Genomic DNA, 18,269 nt, shown 5'->3' with positions numbered 1-18,269 from the left:
TGTTCCATCTTTGCAGTATGACAGTCACAGAATTTTTCTTGGTGGAATTAAGGGATGAGGAAACAGCACATATATATTTAGCCACAGAATGCCAGGATAGCCGAAGCCATAGAGTAGAGAATTCAGATGATTCAAGTTCATGAACACGAAAGCAAGATATATTGTTGTGTACATATACACAACAGCCACTTATGGCTTTGAAATGAGTATAGAGAAAGTAGGAGGATACAGAGAAGGCTATCAGTTGCCTTAGAGTTCTGTCTCTGTGACGAAGGGAAGGTGAGGTTCAGAGGAAAAGAGGTGGTGTTGAACAGAGAGAAAACTAGAGGAAACTCTAAGAATGTTGCAGAAATGAAGAGGAAGAGAGTAAGACAATGATTCCAGGCAATGCACTTGGTCGTTACCAGGAGAGGGACGGATGATAGAGGTTTTTATGGTCCCTTCTCCCCTGTGCACTCCAAGCTGAGTGTTGAGATGCAATTTTCACAATATTTTGAAAAGAAAGTGTGGTGTGTAATATGCATGTTGTCTGGTGATGACAGTTGGAGGAATTTGTATTGGAGAATATCATGGCCTACTCTTTGTGTTACAGAAACCCTGAAAGGGTTCATCAAAGGAGGATGTCAGAAACTAGTCCCGATTGCTGGTGAGACGGGAGATCTAACTCACCCCTTCATCAGCTTTCCAACCACCTTGGGAATACAGCCCTGTTGGACTGGTGCTACAGTCTACTTCTTGTTGACTTAGGTTAGGGTAGGTCGAATTAGGTTAGGTTAGAATAGCGTTTAGATTAATGCCTATCGATGGGAGGAGAGTCATTTATGTTAGCAATACTATCCAAGTCCCAGTCGTGTCCTAGAATACGAAATGCAGGATAAGATATTTTCACTTAAATTGCTGGATTAGAATACAGTAGGCCAGGTTGGGACAGGCTTTTGTTTTACATTAGTTATGGTGAGGCGATAGTGTTAGATTTGGTTAGGGCAGGTTGCCAGGTTTGATTTTTAGGCTCAGGTTCTTATTTATGGTAAAGTTTAGATTATGTTAGGTTACAATCAGAGCTGGGCACTTCCGCATTCACTTCCGCAAACCGCAAATTCTGCAATTGCAGAAGTGTGATTTTGTTTGCGCATTTGCGTTTGCAACAAATTTTACTCAAATTTGCGGTTTTGTGTTCTGCTTTCACAAACCTGCCCTCAAACCAGCCTAACCACTGGGAACGTTGAGCAGTTTCTTTTTATGAAAGGCAACATGGACCTACTCAAGATGGGGTTCTCTCAGTTGCTGGAGAGTCTGACTGTGACTGAGGAGCGAAGACTGAGGAGGTTAGAGCTGAGGAATAGAGGTGGATTGGTGTGTCAACTTGTCCTGTGAGCTGTGAAGTGTAATAACTCAATTCATTTACCTACAGTAATGAATGATTTACCCTTGTTTTGTAGTAGAAACAGTCCAATATACCAATATAATAATATTTAAATTACATATTTTAGTTTTACCATGAACATAATTATTATATATTCCATTCAGTACTGCAGACAATTTCCAAACTTTATAAAGGCACCTACTGTTAGTCAGGATTGAGTAAATAAAGATGTAGTTGAAGTGGATGAGTAACTAGAGATTATTTTTAACCCCTTGATTATGAAAAATATCATCCTAAACTTAATATAATCCTTTAAGATATCCAGAATAAAATCAAACCGATGCCGTGGTACAGAAAGGGATACAAATGGTTTGTGTTTATGCTTGCATTTGCGAAACCGCAAATTTCAAGAAGTTTGCAGATTTGCAGTTGCGGAAGGTAAAGGTTTGAAGTTGTGGATTTGCGTTTGTCGAAGTGAATTTTCGTTTGTGGTGCCCAGTTCTGGTTAAAATTATCAGCGCCTCTAAGCCTTTTTGTCAGGAATTAAACTGGGCCCATTGGCCACATGAAGTGGGTCTACAGTGGGCTCCATTTACATTCTTGGCTTTCATTTACAGTCCAGCTGTGATGATACTGAGGGATCTGATATGTAGTGAGAAGCAACACTGTGTACGTTTTCGTTTTTGTTTTGTTTTCATTCTGGAAGGCTCCAACATGCTTGCATGAGCCGGCCTTGATCACCTTATGGCGGCTTTCCATGCTGTTCGATCTTTGGCAGCTTCCCTATTTAGTCCCTTAACCCTGAGACCACACTCAGTGACTTCTTCCCAGGTCTTTTTCGATGTACTGTACCTCTCACTACCCTAGCCCAACATTAACACTTCTCACTTGCTGCACCCAGTTATCATCCACCATCCTCTCCACATGCCCAAACCATTTCAATCTACCTCTCCTCATCACAACACCATCCTACCTCTCAACTCTTCCATCGTAAACCTAGCCCCTCCAGCCCTTGCACTCAAGGATGCACTGGACATTCACCTAATCAGTGCTATTTCTGTACATTTGAGCTGCGAATATCCTTTTCCTTTATTGCCCAGGTTTCACTACCAAACAACAAAATACTCCTAAAACATATCTTATACAAAGATCCCATAGCATGGAGAGAGGGCCCTCTCAATGTCAGGATACAGCTCTCAAAACTGACACCTTTGCCTATTCTACATTAATTTTGCTGGGGATATTTACACCGAAAATTGTTCGGTACGAATTCAACAAAGACAGCCTCCGGGGCTTCAGTATTGCAACACATTTCAGAAACTGGTACATTCTCACTGACACCTCACGAAACGCAACATTCCACATCAAGCATTCTATTCTCCCTCGTACCACAACATCACATTCTGTTCGCCGAAATTTCACAAGCCACCAACTGACATACCGATCCCAAACTCCCGTCTAATCGCCATCGTATATTCCTCATAAGGATTCGCTTCAAACCAGACTAGATATGCATCACTTACACAAGCTAAAACAATGTAGACTCGACAAAATTCACCAAAAAATCGAACGTCACTTCAGAACACTATATACATCTATCACTAAAATCAATAGACACAAAAACAAAATTTACAAAATCATATTTAACACGGACGACCACCACATTCCATGAGATAACAGACGGCACCACAACCCAAATTTTACAGCTGAGATTGTTTGATCTCATAAAACATAGCGACTCACTCAAACACAGCTCACCTTTCCCACGCACGGACGTCACCATCACAAAGATCCAGCAATTAAAGAACCAAATTGATAAAATTAACACAAAGACAACAGAAATTCGGGAAGCTCTTGTGGCAACAATCAACCACTCCTTGATTCTCTCTTGGCTCTACAAAACAATTAAAAGCATTAATAATTCACAAACATGCACTTCCTAGAACTATATCGTCATCACTACCAACACTCAGCACATCCTTTTTTTTCAGAGAACATGCAGACATATTTCTGAACCAGTGTTCAAACACAGGTGGCCCTACACCAACACACAGTGAGTTAGAAATCCTTGGAATTTAAACTTACAGTAGGAGTGTTCAGAGAGGAAAGCAAAGTATTATGTTTGGTGCTACATGAAGAAGTAGTTAGCATGTTCTGGATAGGGAAACTGATGGAAACTGGAGACATAATTTCAACAATCAAGACACAAAAATGGTTATGGGCAGGACATACCCTTTTTAGCACAGACAGCAGATGGATAAACAGAGTAAATGAACTGCAACTAAAATGAAGTGAGAATCAGAGGCAGACAGAAGACAAGATAACGTCATCATTATTGGGGACAAACGCTCTGGGGTGCATAGCCCCACGCACTCTCTGACTTCACCCACAGGGGTCTCTTCATGTAACCCTCCAGGAAGCGACTCGTCCTACTCAAAATATACTCGTATGTAGGCATGAATGGTTAACCTGCTTCAGCAGTGACTTGCATGACCTTCCCCTTGGTCTCCTCCAGTCCAGATTAACTCTCTCAGAGATAATGGTGTGGACAGGGTGAGCCTCAAGAAAAAGGATGCATTATGAGGGTATCAGGCCCCAACTCAGTCTCACAGCTGCTCGTTATGTACTCAGTTTTACAAGCTCTATCCCATAATCCTGCGAAGGCATTAATACAAAAGGAATCAATCTGCTGCTTCAGGTTACTGTTCAGTGTCCATGTCTCATAGCCATATAATTAAAAAGGGAACACCAGTGTCTTGAAGATACGAATTTTCCTCCTTGTACACAAATAACAGCAAAGCTGAAAGGCAGGTTTGGAATGGATCTTCTGATGGGCTTGGTAAACGAGTTGAAGGACATTCACATAACGGTCTTCTACCTCTGCAGTGATTTCCCTAACATACCCGTACCTTTTCTTCTCAGCATAACTCGTGCCTATTGAGAGATAAGTCTGTGCTACTCCGAATCACCAGCAAGTCTGGCACCATGACTCACTTCAGTTGTAGCCAGTATCCTCAGTGAGACAAAACCCCCTTCTTGATCTTGGGCACTCTCCAGTGCATTTATCATCAACAGCCAGGGTAGCACATTCGAAGATATCCCATGATTCAACAGGGTCCTCGACAGTACTGAGCACATTAAACTGATTTGAGATTGCCATTGCACATTCATAAGCACACTATTCATCCCTGAGTTTCTCAAGATGGAATTGTTTTTGGTAGAATTTTGAGCTTCTCTCAGTTTTGAACAGAAGCCTTAAAGTCTGTGATCAGTAACAAAGAACACTGCACTCCTGAAAACACTGTAGTTCTGAAGGATCCTTCAGTGAATACGAACAATGATGTGATCCTTTTCCTTTGTAATCCCTCTGGTATTGGAATACGAAGTCCAGTTGTGAAATTCTGGTCATTGGAGCCAGGATCCAACAAGTCTCAGCTTACAGGACTTTGCAAAATTCAGAAGGTAAGAACCATTTGATTTCCTGGTTCCAGAGCAATGGGGACCTACACATTCTTCGAAGCCCTCCCTGCTAGTACCAGTAACCCCATTGAAATCACCCAGGACCATGATTGTATCCCAAGTAGCTCTGTGTTCCATAACTGTCAAGTTTAGCATAAGACAGTGCCTTAGCTTCACAATTACTTACCGCAGTTGGAGAGTCACAGTCGGAATGTACATGCCAGTGAGATGTTGAGCCCAAAGAGTGTTTCATCCTCCCCAGGATTATATGTTCATCAACTGGAGTAACTTTTGACACAGCAAACAAAGCGAACAGCAGTTCCAAAACAACACCTCCAAGCTGTGCACTATTGTCACAGCCAGACCAATAATATGTATAACCATTGATGCTGAACTTGCCATGCCCAGGTCACCTCAGTTCAGACGGTACTGCTACGCTAACCCTAAAAGACCCCAACTCTATTGACAACAAAGGCAGTTGGTCGTCCATCAAAAGGCTTAGAACTTTTTGTACCCCCAGTCAAAGTGCCTTCCGAAGCATGCCTCTACAAGGTCGTGTGTCCTCAGTGCCGTTGCGACATGAGTTAAAAACAGGAGTGGGGCTAGAGTGTCATCCGGCTGCTACATTCCCTTAAGTATTACCCAGCAACCATCATAACTGGTGCTGGTATGATAGGATCCCACAAACCCCAATAGGCTGACACCTGAGGAGGGACCCCTGGCAATACTGGGCCAGGGTCTGGGAACTCACAGTTACCCTGATCACTGTTCCTTTTCTTAAATCGTGTGAGATGTAAGCCTTTACAGGGAGGGGATATAAATCTCCCAACCCAGGAAATGACTCACAACTAGCCTGGGAACAGGGGGTGAGAAATCTCTGACAAGGGGTATCCAGGTCTGATTCAGAGTTTTCCTTCTAGGCGGACTGCCAACCAAGGCTAACTAGCTCTGCCCACCCTGCTGCAGTAGATGGTGGTTGGCTAAAGTAGGTCATAGGAGTAGACTGTAGCACCATTCGAGCAGGGCAGTACTCCCAAGGTGGATGGAAAGCTGATGCCAGGGGGAGCTGGAGCTCTTGTTTCATCAGCACTAGGGACCAGTTCCTGACCATCCCCCTTAGCTGAAAATTTTCATTATTTCAGTAACATAGAAAGTAGGCCACCATGCTCTTAAATGCAAGTTTCTCAAACTTTCAACAGCAAACTACATGCACATTACACACAAGACTTCCTTTTCAAAATTAAAAAAGAAAAATGACGTCTATAACAAAGCCTCGGAGTCCCCAAGGGGGGTGGGGGACCACAAATGTCCCCACCATCCGCCCCTCTCCCAGTGATGATGCAACGAGCTGCCTGGAACCACTGTGTTGTCCCCTTCTTCAACATATCTGCAACACTTGTGGCCTTTCCTCTAATTTTCTCTCTGCTGAACACCACCTCTCCACCTCTAAACCTCACCTTCTCGTCTTAACTAAGACTCCCCTGTCTGAGGCAACTGATAGCAAACCCTTCTCTGTATCCTGATACTTTACATTGATTTCAAAGCCAGTGGTGGTTGTTGTGCATATGTCCACAACGACTTATCTTGCTCTCGTGTTCCTGAACTTGATTCTTTTGAATTCTCTACTCTTTGACTTCGGCTTTCCTGGCATTCTCTGACTTAATATATTTGTGCTCTTTACTTGTCCCTTAATTCTACTAACTATGAAAAATTCTTTGAATATCTTACTTCTACGATGAAGCACATCTTATTCATTTCTCCTTTCTCTGAAATCTCCATCCTAGGAGATATCAATGTTCACCACCATCTTTGGCTCTTCTCTCTTTTCACTGATCCACCTGGTGAACAAGCCTATATCTTTTCTATCCTTAACCCCTTAAGACCGCAACTGTTTCAGGCAGGGTACCTCCCGCAACCACAATTCAGAGGTGTTTGAGAGACTCATCAAGGGCAAATTGACTGTGTTCTGGCAAAAGAGGAAGAATTTACACACCTGACAACGCAATCCGTACCCCCGTAGGCCTAATGGTTACCGCACAATCGAGCGTCAAATTTAAAAAAAAAAGTTTATGATAGTTACCCCTCAAAAACAATCGAAAACATGAAAATTTTGATAACTACCTATATTTTTTAGTGAAACAGGTCATTTCAAATTATTTTGTCACACCATCCATGAAAACAGGTGTATGTAGGTGTGGGGAGATTACTAGCCTGTGGGGAGATAAAGTAAGCTGTGGAGAGTAGGCCTATAGGTACGGGGGTTGGAAATAACCAGCTTTTCGCATGAAAAGAAAGCACTTCAGTGTGTTCTGTAACAGCTACCATGAAAACAGGTGTGTATGTAGGTGTGGGGAGATAACTAGTGTAGGGAGTAGGCCTATAAGGCCTTGGTGGTACTTGAGGAGAAAAATTTTGGCAACAACCAAATTTTCTTGTGGAAACCCTCCATTTCAATGGGATTTGTCATACCAGCCATAAAAACAGGTGTGTATGGAGGTGTGGGGAGGTAAAACAGGTGTGGAGAGTAGCCCTACAAAGCCTCATAATCATTCCAAAACTAACACAGACGCAAATAAATGTTTATAACCATCAAGGACATCAAAATAAGGTTGAATAATGCTATAAATGCATGCATAAGAAAAGAAAAAATACTAATTTGTTTCCGATTTCTCTTTTTACTGTCCCAACTTCCCGTTACACATTTATCACACCATTACAATTATCACATTATCACTACACTTCATCGCACTTATCATTACAGTTTCGGCAACAACCAAATTCTCCTGTGGAAACACTCCATTTCATTGGAATTTATCACACGAGCCATGAAAACAGGTGTCTTTGTATGTGTGGGGAGATGAAACAGGTGCGGGAAGTATCCCCACGAGGCCTCAAAATCTTTCGAACACTAGCAAAGATGGACACTACTCAGAGGTACTAATCTGGGCAGGCAGGGAGAATGAAAAAAAATAATAATAATAAGATGCGTCGTATGTAGTACAACATACAGCATTCTCCAACTACGTACATACAGAAACTGGTAGATACGAAGTGAGAAATGAACAGAGTGAGATGTAAAAATTTGGGAAGAAGTAGAAATAATATGAAACAGGTCCGTACATCAGGCCTGACACTCGGGGGCCTGTTGGGGATTGGAAGGGTAGTGAGGGACAAGGAGGGAGAGATGGGGTGGGGTTTGGGGGAGGGGACGAGGCTAGCAGGGAGGGAGGAGGGGCAAGAGAGGGTGGGGAGGGATGCAGGTTGTTGTGGGAGGAGAGATGCAGTAGTATGGAGGGGTGGGAGAGTGATGGGGGACAAGGAGGGCGTGAGGGTGTGGAGTAGAGAGTGGCATGGAGGCGGCTGAGAGGGGGGGTGCCCCCCCACCACCTGGGTTGGTCCGATCCAACCCTCACGCCACATCAGGGGCAAGTTCTCATTGGCCTGAAGCCATGTACGTCATTATCGGGGTGGAGCAAGCGGTCCACAGTTTTTTACAGGCTGCGTTCAATTAATGCAATTAGGCATTTTGGCATAAAACTCAAATCGCATCAATTGATGCAATTAGGATTTAAGGGGTTAATGACCTAGTGCAGCCTGTACAGTACCCTACTCGTATCCCTGACCGCCATGGGGAGAGTTCCAACATATTTGACCTCGTCCTTACAACTAATCCTTCTGATTACACTGTTAATCTTTCCTCTTTGTTGAGCTCCTCCAATCACAACCTTATTACCTTAACCTGTCGTATCACTCCAGTACGACCTGTGGACCCCCAAAGAAACGTCAGTTGTGGCATTTGTGAGCTGCAGATTGGGAGGCCCTCAGGCAGTGCTTCTTTTATTTTCCCTAGACTGATTATTGCTTCCATGGCCAGGAGCCACCTGAGTGTGCCTTGCTTATTATGAAGGTTATTCTCTCGGGCATGGAAGCATATATTCCTTTCTCAAATCTTTTGACTAATGCAAGAAGGCCTTGGCTTAATCACGCTTGTTCAAATGCTATCCACAACGAGGAGAGGGCCTATAAAAGGTGCCAGAGCCTATGCACCCCTAGTCCACATCATTTTTATGTTTCTGCCCAGAATCGTGCTAAGTTTGTTCTTCTATCTATCTATAGCCCGACGCCCTAATCCCGCAAAGGGTGGCCGAGTTTGTTCTTCGGTCTACTAAAAATAATTTCATCCGTACTAAATGCTCTCAACTCTCCAACTCGAATTCTTCCCACTCCTTCTGGCACCTTGCCAAAAACCTTTCTATCAACTTTATCTCATCATCCTTCCCTCCTCTTTTCTACTCTGGTGGCTCTGTAACTACTTCTACTGATAAGGCAGATCTCTTTACTTATATTTTCTCCTCCAATTCCACCTTAGAGATTCCGGTGCTGTTCCTCCATCACTTCCCCCCCTCTGACTTCCTCACGGCTGACATTAAAATTTCTTCAACTGATGTATTTTTTGTCATCGCTGGCCTCAATGTTAACAAGGCATATGGGCCTGATGGGGTCCCTCCCGTTGTCCTCAAGAACTGTGCTTCTGTGATTACACCCTGCCTAGGAAAACTCTTTGGCCTTTGTCTATCAGCATGCACCTTTCCTTTTTGCAGGAAGTTTACTGTCATTCAGCCGGTCTCAAAAAAGGATACATTCCCAACCCTCTAACTGTCGCCCAATTGCTTTAACATCCTGTGTCTCAAAAGCTTTCGAATCTGTTGTTAACAGAAAAAAAAAAAAATAAAGCATCTTTCCTATCACAACCTTCTTTCTGATCGTCAGAATGGGTTCCGTCATGGATGCTCCACTGGCGAGCTTCTTACCTACCTTTCAGACTCCTGGTCATCCTCCTTTCGGGACTTTGGCGAAAGCTTTGCCATTGCACTTGACATCTCACAGGCTTTCGATTGAGTCTGGCATAAATCTTTAATTTCCGAACTGCCCTCTTGCAGTTTCCATCCTTCTATCTGTGTATTCATTTATAGCTTCCTTTCTGGTCGTTCTATTGTCGCTGTTGTAGACGGCCATCGTTCTTCTCCTAGATCTATAAACAATGGTGTTCCTCAAGGCTCTGTCCTATCACCAAGTCTTTTCCTTTTATTCATCAATGACCTTCTAAGCTGTACATCTAACCCTATCCACCCATAGACTGATGATTCTACCCTTCACCTTTCCACCCGGTTCTCAGAACATAAATCTCAGCAGTTACTTCAACAACCAAGGGATGAGGCTAGGCTCACTTAATCTCTGACTTGGCTCGTATCTCTGATTGGGGTAAAAATAATCTTGTTTTTAATGCATCAAAGACCCAGTTCTTACACCTCTGAAGCTGACAAAATCTTCCACAGGAGTACTCACTAATATTTAATAATATCCAGCTTAACCCTGCATCATCCTTAAAACTACTTGGGGTTTCATTCTCTCGGGACTTATCTTGGAAAGATCATATTACAACTCTTGTAAAATCTGCTTCCAAGACTTCAGGTGTACTAAGCCGACTCTGTACAGTCTTTACCCCTGCACATGTTTTTGACTTTATTCACGAGTTTTATTCGCCCCTGTGTAGGGTAAAACTCTCATGTGTGGAGAGGCTCCCCACGTACAGCTCTTCTTAATAGCATGGAGTCAAAGGCTTTTTGTCTCATTAACTCTCCTCCTCTTACTGGCTCCTTTCAACGTCTGTCTCTTCGCTGCGCTGTTACATCTTTATCTATTTTCTAACTCGTCTTCAATGGGCACTGCTCCTCTGAACTGTCAGCTTGCATCCCTCCACCTCTACAACGGGGGCTCAGCACCCATCTAGCAACAAACTCTCATCTCTTTTCTGTCGAACTCTCTAAAGCAGGAGTTAACCGTTACTCCCAGTCCTTCATTTATGCAACAGGTCAACTCTGGAACTGTGTCCCTCTGTCTGTATATCCTATTCCTTATGATCTCGAATCCTTCAAACGCAGTGTGTCCAGGCATCTCGAAATTAATGGATCTTGTATTTGGCTCTCTTTTGTATTTTTTTCTTCATAGAAGAAACGGTTTGTGGGCTCCTGGGCTTTGTTTCCTTCTTCCTTGCATAAAAGAAAAAAATTCTCCATATAACCAGTCTTCTTTTTTTGGTCGTGCGGGGTGTCTGTTCACCTTTCTTACTGGCCATGGCTTTTGGGGTTGCCTGAGGACAGAGAGCAAGATGAGATTCTGAGATTGGCTGGGTTTGGATGGAATGCACTAACAAACGATAGGTCAGACGCTAAGATGAGGTAGGCATTTGTCTAGAAGTGGTGCGTCAGGTTGATGATGATGATGCTGTGTGTGTGTGTGTGTGTGTGTGTGTGTGTGTGTGTGTGTGTGTAACAACAGACTTCAAGCACAGAAGTTTTTGCTCTCACGTCGGTGGCAATTATTTTTCCACAAGGACGTAATCCCAGCCGTCATCTTTACCAGTACAGTTCCATCTTACATTTTTTCCATTACACATTTCAGTCCAATCCTTCCACTTCCCATTATCATCTCTGCATATTTCTTATATCCTCACCACATGTATTCCTATTTTTCTCTATCTCAGAATATTACTCGCTTCTATCAGTGTCAAATGTTCAGTATTCACGATATTTCTCTGTACAGCACCAAACTCAGTCATTTTACTACCATTCTGCTATCATCATTCCCATTTACCACCATTTTGAAACAGTCTTTCCAACTGTTCATTGCTTCACTTCCATATGCTAATGTTTTCTCACATTCATGCTTCGCTTGTGCTCACCTCTTCATCTCCATTCCAAATACCTTGCCACCACCTCATGCAATAAAAGTTCCTTATTCTCAGAAAACCTGGCTTTTTTTTTTTTTTCTTCCAAAATCAATTCCCCCCCTTCCCTCTCTCTCTCTCTCTCTCACACACACACACACACACACACACACACACACTCTTAACAGGCTCTTCAAGTGTTTATTATTACCTTCAGTGTATTACCATCATTTTTTGCTTTGCTTTTTTGCCGCCAAAGTAGGCACTACTTTCTTTTTCCTTCCATTGCTCTTTCAATCTCTTCTTTTTATAAGCATTAATGCCTTTCAGTATAAGAGCTATTTGTGTGACTCAACATATCCCACAGTAAGGTCAAAGTCTGTATCTACAGACAGAATCTGTGCAGGCATCGGATTTCTGCAGTCCTTTCAAAAACCTTCTTTACTTCGTGTCCGATCCCAGCCAGTTCAACCAAGGGTCTTTCAGAGCCAGTAAGGTGCAATCAGCTTCATTCACTTTATTCATTCTCAGGGATGTTATCCCTAAAAGGATTACCTCGCTGAGGGTTGACACTGTTTTTGCTACCTAATCTGCACATTCATTCTCTTGCAGTTCGACATGGGCTGGGACCCAGCAGAATAAAATCCTCTAGCCATGACGGTCCAGGAAGAGCTATGGTAAACTTTACCAAATGCAGATAATGGCAGTACAAAATATCGCTAACACAATAATATACGGCAGCTTTGATTATATGAAATAATGATGAAACAAACTAGAGCTAATATGGGTTTTTATATATAGCCTCAATAAATATATGAAATGCTCTCCAGATTTCGTGGTTATACACTGGTTCATGCTTAGGTATGCTTAAAAGTATCATTATTCGCCTTAGTTCCTAGGGAGGTCATTTTGTGTCAGACTGCTTTTGACTCCAAACTGGTTAAGTGATTCACACAAGTTGGTGAGAGTTTTTCTGTAGTTGACTTTTACTTCTTCCATAGCCCCTGCTTATCAAGTTTTGATTCAAAGACTTGGATAGTTGAAGCTGTAACCACACTCTCAGGGCAATTACTCCACATCAAGGGTATTAGGGATGTAAATGATTTTGTTCAGAGATCCAGTCTTGAGAATTGATGTTCCTCAGTGGGTTTCTTCTTCCCTCTCTAGTTTTTTCATGGCAATGATCTAGGCCATCTTTGTGTTGGCATGTTTAACTTCTTCAGTGTTTCCTCACAGGGTACTTCAGGCCTCTCATGCCGAGATATTAACCCCGTAGCATTCTCGGCAAATTTTTCAATTGCTTCTATACCATTATGAATATCAAACTGCATTTACGTACTCCAGGTGTGGCCTGATCAGTAATGTGAACATTGAAGTGAATATTTCACAGTATATGTACTCAACATGTAGTGCTGTATGGTATGTAGGAGGACTACTGGGCCTTGATAGCAGGTGTGAAGCCAATGCCCATAGTCAGACACATAAAAAAATAAATAAATAAATAAAAAATAACCATCTCAGGGTCCCCGCAACCTCGTTTGGTGTTTTTTCTTTTGCAGTCTGGTAACTGAATATGACAGCTTTCTCAGTAGGCTAATCACCCCAATACATTTCTCAGAATTAACCTTTCTGATTCATGATGACTGATCATAGTGCTGGTTCTGTGGCATCTGATACCTAAGTGAATGTAGTGGTGCGGTCTCCCCTCCCTCCTTGTATTAAATGCATTTTAGGCATGCAAAACACGCAAACCCTTGTGCGGTGTGGTGCGGTGAGGATCTGTCCGTTCTCCCCTTAGGGGCTAAGATGCAAATGAATGTGTTTGGATGGATGAGTAAATGGGGAGTGTGTCGTCCTGTCTCGGCTACCTCCCTTTCCTTGGGGGAAGCAGCCTAGGTATATAGATAGACAGATAGATTATTGTCACACCTAAAGGATGCCTGATCTAAAGGAATTTAATTGAAAAAATATATATATTTGACGGAAATAGGTGCCCTCTATTCAATGCCAGGCAGAATATTTCCGCTCTGTATTGGTATCCATCTCAATACCACAGTCAGACACCTCAGCCAAGCAGCCCTAGTGGAATAGGTTGGGTCAAGTTAAAGTAGGTAATTTTGCCTGGGAAACACACTGAGCATATTTTCGAGAAAAAAACTATCGTTAGTTTTCAAACGATGGGACCAGTATCGTCTCTGGCTGAGGGTTCTTGGTGGGGAGACAAGTACCAACGCAGAATGGAAATATACTGTTGGGCAAGGCAGAAGCCTAGTGGTTGGACTGGCTGTGACTAATCACTGTCATTCAAACTCTTTTCTGGTCTTGTTTTTTCAGTTGTTGCTACCGTTATCACTTTCACCTGTCTGGAGAAAATATTAACAGCCATTATTTAGGCCATCTTGGAAAAACATTAACCCTTTAACCGCGGGGGATCACTTTCGTGACGCTCGGGCGCAATGGATCATTTCGCGGGGCATCACATTTGTGATTCTGTGTTATTTTGAATTCTCCCGGACTTACAAGTGGTGGCTTGTAACATCTACCAGTACTGCCAATGTCCAGCACTAGTCAGCACTCCTAATCTCATCTGTATTTCCATCCATTGTTGACAATTTAGCCATTTTTCCCCATTCTTGACTCCCCTCCCTACCCCCCCTCCATTACCCTCTCCTGTCGCCTGCCCGGCCGTGCTGCGCTAAGCAAATCTTCCCTGGAATTTTCCACTGATTTCATCCATTGAAATAAGCCCTATGCCCTATTCTTATACAAAATAATATATACAAAAAAGAAATAAGGTAAGTGATAGTCCCATACACCTGGAATTGGCTAATTATCACCTGACAACACCTGACGTGCACTTGTTTGCTAATTTTCCCAGGTAATTTCCCCTTGAAATATGCCATATAATCTATTCTCGTAATAAAAATATATATAAGAAAGGAAGGCAGAAGCCTAAGTGATATTTACATTCACCTGGAACTACCTAATTTATTATGCATTGTCTAGATTTCCTGCCAATCATTTCATAGCGTATATATTAGCAGCTGTCACCATGCTGACATTGGCAGCCCTTCACTGCCCCTAGGCAGCACCAATCAATTTACTGTCGTCATTCAAAGTGAAACCACGTCGGATTCGTGCCTGTCCAATTCCGCCGCTTTTTAGCCCCATGCAAAAGGGCCCTGTGACCTCTACCCCTACTAAACCTCGTGTGGAAAGGGGTAAAGGGCTAAGTGACTGCTGTGGAACGTGAACTGGCTAATTTATCAATGATAGTGATGGACATTGACTACGATCTTTCTGGTGACTCTAAAACAGTGCAAGTGGAAATGTAAGTAATGTGTAAATAATGTGTAAACAGCAAGTGAAAGCAATGAATGTAAATATAACCAAACAGTGGAAAATAGTTTTATAAGTTACTGCAAGTGACAGTGCATAACATAGTGTAAATAAAATAGAAATGTAAATAGTATAAATAAAATAGAGAATGTAAATAGAAATGTAAATGAGTAGTAATATATGAATACGAGTATATATACTAGGAGTAATGAAAGTGAAAGTTTCACTCTAGCATGTATGAGTACTATGAGTTATGAAAGTGAAAGTGAAAGTGACAGATTCACTCTCAACGCTAGTATACAGGACAAGAAAGTGAATGCTACGTATTTTACTGAAAGAGAAATTGAATGCCTACAGTGACAATAAACTTCTATTACTGAAGGAAACTTATGAATAAAGACTGCAGATATATATAAGTGTTATATAGTAATAGAAATATAAAGTGATAGTGTTTTTATGAATAATAAATGACAGAATACCAGCGGCGAACGAGCGCAAGTGGGAAGCTGGCACGCGCTCATAATTTTCATTGCTTTCACAGTGTTTTGTTTGGAGTATGAATTCCAAACTATTTGAAAATCATAGAATAGTGTGTCTAGTGATAATATCAGACTGTGGTAATCATATTATGGGTGTCGGGAAGTGTAAAGTGGAGACTTCGTTACCCAACTTCAGAAGTCTCCACAAGTTCTACGGTACTCGACTAAGGCTCAACAAACATCCCAGGAGAAAGCTAAATGTATGTGCCATATGCCTTTTTAATTATAATATTCTAGGACTAATAATTGATTTTTGGCAAATATTTTTACAAAGTCTGTCGGAACGCAAATATCCCCAGGGGACACACAAGGAGCGCCAAAACAACCCCGCGGTTTAGGGTTTAAGGTCAGGCTGAGGATGTGCATGATCTTGTGCCTTTTATTTTTATTATATAGTAATAGGAATTTAAGGTGTGAGTGTTTTTATGAATAATAAATGATAGAATACCAGCGGGGAACGAGCGCAAGTGGGAAGCTTGTACAAGCTCGTAATTTTCATTGCTTTCACAGTGTTTTTTTTTGGGAGTATGGATTCCAAACTATTTGAAAATCATAGAATAGTATTTCTAATGATAATATCAGGCTGTGGTAATCATATTACGGGGTGTCAGGAAGTGTAAAGTGGAGACTTCGTTACTCAGCTTCAGATGTCTCCACAAGTCCTACGGTACTTGACGAAGGCTCAACAAACATCCCAAGAGAAAGGTGAAGGTATGTGCCATAGGCATATTGAATTATAATATTCTAGGTCCAATAACTGATTTTTGGCAAAATATTTTTACAAAGTCTGTTGGAGCGCGAATATCCTAGCGGGACACGCAAGGAGCGCCAAAACAACCCCGTGGTTTAGGGGTTATTATTAAGAATTAGAGGATAATCCTGTGGTAGATTTTGATGGGTCAAAAAAATTGGAAAAACCAAGTTTTTGTTGCATTAAGAACAACAAGATTACTTTCACCTCAGTCATAGATATGGCCCAAGTCAGAGATTAACCCCTACTCACAGGCTGACGTGTATAGCTGTCACAATTCAGCTGACAGGATTTGCCTCAAGCATCTTCCCACCACCCTTTTAACTCATTACCATTTTCTATGACAACCATAGGGTAGGTAGACTCCCCATGTACCCCACAGTTGTGCAGCTCAGTTTGTACGTGGAAAAGGCCTTTGACAGAGTCCCTAGAGAGGTGGTGAAGTGGGCAATGAGAAAGCTTGGGTTGGAGGAGTGGCTGGTTAGGGTGGTTATGGCCATGTATGTGGGTGCTCACACCCAGGTGAGAGTGAATGGAGATTTGAATGATGAGTTTTCCGTGAATGTTGGTGTGCATCAGGGGTCAGTCTTGAGTCCCATGTTGTTTATCATGGTACTTGAAGCCCTTTCACGTGACTTTAGAAACGGACTCCAGTGGGAGTTGTTGTATGCTGATGATTTGGTGTTGACTGCAGAGAATGAAAGGGAGGCGAAGGAAAGGTTTAGGAAGTGGAGAGATGGTATGGGGCAAAAGGGTTTAAGGGTAAATGCAGATAAAACAAAAGTGATGATATCTAGGGTTGGTGGCGGTACTGTCAAAGACGAGAGAGAGTGGCCATGTGCAGTTTGCCACCAGGGCATGGGAAGTAATTCCATCTTGTGCGGTGTGTGTGATAAATGGGTGCATAAGAGATGTAGTGGTATCAGAGGTAGACTGCGAGATAATGCTGATTTTATGTGTACGGCGTGCCGGGGTGAGCAGGTGGAGATTGTCAGATGTGAAAGGATTGAACTTGCTGGTGAATCTCTTGAGTGTGTGAAAGAGTTTTGTTATTTGGGAGACATGTTGTGTGCTGGAGGTGGGGCTGGAGCTAGCTCCGTGGCTAGGGTGAGAAGTGGTTGGAAGAAGTTCAGGGAGCTCTTGCCTCTCCTGACATTGAGAGGGCTCTCCCTACGTGCTAAGGGGTCTTTGTATGCAGCATGTGTTAGGAGTGTAATGCTGTATGGCAGTGAGACCTGGGCAGTGAAGGAGGAAGATATTCGCTGGCTCAGACGTACAGAAATGACAATGATTAGGTGGATGTGCAGTGCGTCCCTGTGTCCAAGGCCTGGAGGGGCTGGGTTTACAATGGAAGAGTTGAGAGGTAGGATGGGACTGGAGTGTATTGGTGTTGTGATGAGGAGAGGTAGATTGAGGTGGTTTGGACATGTGGAGAGGATGGGGGATGATAATTGGGTGAGGAAGGTGAGAAGTGTTAATATTGGGGGTGGGGTTACGAGGGGTAGACCGAGAAAGACATGGGACGAGGTCATTGGGTGTGACCTTAGGGTTAAGGGACTGAACAGGGAGGCTGCAATGGATCGTGCAGCGTGGAGAGCCGCCATTAGGTGACCAGGGCCGACACATGCAAGCATGTTGGAGCCTTTAAAAACGAAACGAAACGAAAACGAAACTGGCAGAGTGAAGAGCCATGTCTTCATCATCGTTGTTGTCCGATTCCATCCCACTGGCGCAGGGCTGATTGCATCATCGACTCCCCCACGAAAGTTCTGCCCTTGGTGCCGGGGAAAGGGCTCAATGACAGTACCATCAGTCATGCACTGGATGACACCATGTCCTCATGGACACATAGCGAGAGTACATCTTTGGAGGAGAGAAGGAGTTACCATGTGGAATGTTAACTCTCTCGCCCTTTGACCCCTTCTTCCTCTCAGGTGCCTGAAAAAGCTCTTAAACTCCTGCAGGAGGAGGGCAGGGCCTTCGACAGTGACGAGTTCACTGAGGAGGAAGATGTAGATGAGACAGCACACCAGACAGGTGAACGTAGAGTTGGCATTCATCTGTGAAATAAACATCGATGAGCCATCTCAC

This window comes from Coenobita brevimanus, chromosome 31 (assembly GCF_032717465.1).
Source record: "Coenobita brevimanus isolate Jiangsu-jjx chromosome 31, ASM3271746v2, whole genome shotgun sequence".
Lineage (NCBI taxonomy): Eukaryota > Metazoa > Arthropoda > Malacostraca > Decapoda > Coenobitidae > Coenobita > Coenobita brevimanus.
This window is presented reverse-complemented; position numbering follows the sequence as displayed.